Source organism: Arachis hypogaea, chromosome 15 (assembly GCF_003086295.3).
Source record: "Arachis hypogaea cultivar Tifrunner chromosome 15, arahy.Tifrunner.gnm2.J5K5, whole genome shotgun sequence".
NCBI lineage: Eukaryota > Viridiplantae > Streptophyta > Magnoliopsida > Fabales > Fabaceae > Arachis > Arachis hypogaea.
The window spans coordinates 104,483,164-104,486,826 of NC_092050.1; positions in this window are offsets into that span (position 1 = coordinate 104,483,164).

The following is a 3,663-nucleotide window of genomic DNA, read 5'->3' on the forward strand; positions in this document are numbered from 1 at the left end:
TTCTCCTTCATTCCAGGTTCAATGTTCCTTTAATTTATGTTTCTCTTCTACTTTTATTTATTCTAATACTTTAGTTTATCTATTTCTCTTGGTAATTACTTATGTTGCCAAATTGGCTTATGAACTCTTCATGTTAGATTTGATTTTATATTTAATGCAAATTGAGGTATTTAATATTTATGATTTTTGTTTAGATTTTTACATTCTTAGCTTTGGTTGAGTAATTGGTGACACTTGAGTTATCAAACTCCTTTGTTGATTGATAATTGGAATTTGCTGGTTGATTTGGATCCCTCTAAAGCTAGTCTTTCCTCAGGAGTTAACTAGGACTTGAGGAATCCCATTGACTAGTCCACTTGACTTTCCTTTATTTAGTAAGGGTTAACTAAGTGGGAGCAATAAATAATTCTCATCACAATTGATAAGGATAACCTAGATGGGATTTCCAGTTCTCATACCTTGCAATGGTTTTCATGATAATTAATTTACTTTCTTGCCAATTTATTTCCTTGTTCCCTATTTCAAAAACCCAAAAAGATACTTTTCCATAACCAATAATAAATCATACTTCCCTGCAATTCCTTGAGAGATGACCCGAGGTTTAAATACTTCAGTTATCAATTTTATTGGGTTTGCTTTAGTGACAAACAAAACTTTTGTACGAAAGGATTCTCTGTTGGTTTAGAAACTATACTTGCAACGAAGACATTATTTGTGAAATTCTTTACCAGCAAAAAATCCATTCGTTGACTTACCAGAGAAGCTTAAAGATCCCGGAAGCTTTATGATACCATGCACATTAGAGGGTGCTTGTACCAAGATAGCTTTATGTGATCTTGTGGCAAGTATCAACCTGATCCCTGCATCCACTATCAGAAAGCTTGGTTTGACTGAAGAAGTTAAACTAACCCAAATATGTCTCCAACTTGCTGATGGCTCCATTAAAATTCCGTCAGGCATAATTGAGGACATGATTGTCAAGGTTGGGCCATTTGCCTTTCCCACTGACTTTGTAGTGCTGGAAACAGAAGAGCACAAGAGTGAAACTCTCATTCTAGAAAGACCTTGCCTAGCAACTGGACGAACCCTCATTGACATCCAAAAATGGGAGATAACCCTGAGAGTCAATGAGGATGAGTTTAAGTTGAATGCTGTCAAAGCTATGCAGCATCAAGACACATAAAAAGACTGCATGAGCGCCGATATTATTGACTCCCTGGTGAAAGAGATCAATATGACTGAGAGTCTCGAAACAGAGCTAGAGGACATTTTTAAAGATGTTCAGCCTGATCTGGAGGAACCAGAGAAAACATAAGAACCTTTGAAAACTCCTCAGGAAGAGGAGAAGCCTCCTAAACTTGAGCTCAAACCACTACCACCATCCCTGAAATATGTATTTTTGGGAGAAGATGATACTTTTCTGGTAATCATAAGCTCTGCTTTAGAGCCACAAGAAGAGAAAGCACTAATTCAGGTGCTAAAGACACACAAGATAGCTCTTGGGTGGTCCATAAGTGATCTTAAGGGTATTAGCCCAGCCAGATGCATTCACAAGATCCTATTGGAGGATAATGCTAAGCCAGTGGTTCAACCACAGAGGCGACTAAATCCAGCCATGAAGGAGGTGGTGCAAAAAGAGGTCACTAAGTTACTAGAAGCTGGGATTATTTATCCTATTTTTGATAGCCCCTGGGTGAGCATTGTCCAAGTTGTCCCCAAGAAGGGAGCCATGACAGTGGTTCATAATGAAAAGAATGAACTGATTCCTACAAGAACAGTTACAGGGTGGTGTATGTGTATTGACTACAGAAGGCTCAATATAGCCACCAGGAAGAATCATTTTCCTTTACCATTCATAGACCAGATGCTAGAAAGAGTAGCAGGCCATGAATACTACTGCTTTTTGGATGGCTATTCAAGTTATAACCAAATTGCAGTAGATCATCAGGACCAAGAGAAAACAGCATTCACATGTCCATCTGGAGTATTTGCTTATAGAAGGATGCCATTTGGTCTGTGCATGCTCTCTATCTTCTCTGATATGGTAGAGAAATTTCTGGAAGTCTTCATGGATGACTTCTCAGTATTTGGAGACTCATTCAGCTCCTGTCTTGACCATCTAGCACTTGTTCTGAAAAGGTGCCAAGAGACTAACCTGGTTTTAAACTGGGAGAAGTGTCACTTTATGGTGACTGAAGGATTTGTCCTTGGGCACAAAATTTCGAACAAGGGAATAGAGGTGGATTAAGCTAAGGTAGAGGTAATTGAAAAATTACCACCACCTGCCAATGTTAAGGCAATCAGAAGCTTTCTGGGAAATGCAGGATTTTATAGGAGGTTTATAAAGGTTTCTCAAAAATTGCAAAACCTTTGAGTAATCTGCTAGCTGCTGATACACCATTCGTCTTTGACACAGAGTGTCTGCAGGTGTTTGAGACTCTGAAAGCTAAGCTGGTCACAGCACCAATCATTTCTGCACCAGACTGGACATTACCATTTGAACTAATGTGTGATGCCAGTGACCATGCCATTAGTGCAGTATTGGGACAGAGGCATGACAAGCTTCTGCATGTCATTTATTATGCTAGTCGTGTCTTAAATGACGCACAGAAGAATTACACAACCACAGAAAAGGAGTTGCTTGCAGTGGTTTAGGCCATTGACAAAGCAGAATTCAAAACCCAGACTCATAAAATATCTCCTCACAAAGCAGAATTCAACAAAGCAGAATTCAAAACCCAGACTCATAAGATGGGTGTTGCTTCTGCAAGAGTTTGGTATAGAAATAAGAGACAAAAAAAGGACAGAGAACCAAGTAGCTGATCACCTGTCCCGGATAGAACCAGTAGTAGGAGCGTCCCTCCCTCCTACTGAGATCTCTGAAACCTTTTCGGCTGAGCAACTCTTTGCCATTCAGGAAGTACCGTGGTTTGCAGATATTGCAAACTATAAAGCTGTGAGATTCATACCCAAAGAGTATAGTAAGCAGCAAACAAAAAAATTAGTTTCTGATGCAAAGTACTACTTATGGGATGAACCATATTTCTTTAAGAGATGTGCAGACGGAATGATCCGTAGATGTGTGCTTAGAGAAGAGGCACAGAAGATCCTATGGAATTACCATGGATCACAATATGGAGGACATTTCGGAGGTGAGCGAACAGCTACAAAGGTTCTCCAATATGGCTTCTACTAGCCTACTCTCTATAGAGACTCCCGAGAGTTTGTACGTAACTGTGATAGTTGCCAGAGAGCTGGTAATCTGCCTCACGGTTATGCCATACCTTAGCAAGGGATCTTAGAGATTGAGTTATTTGATTTATGGGGTATTGACTTCATGGGGCCTTTCCCACCGTTATATTCAAATACTTATATTCTGGTGGCAGTAGACTACGTATCTAAATGGGTAGAGGCAGTTGCAACACCCACTAATGATACTAATACAGTGATGAAGTTCCTCCAGAAGTATATCTTCAGCAGGTTCGGTGTCCCTAGGGTACTGATCAGTGATGGAGGCACTCATTTCTGCAATAAACAGCTTGACTCTGCTCTGATCCGATATGGAATTAACCACAAAGTGGCAACTTCATATCATCCACAGACAAATAGGCAGGCTAAAGTCTCAAATAGAGAACTAAAATGAATCCTGGAATGGACTGTAAG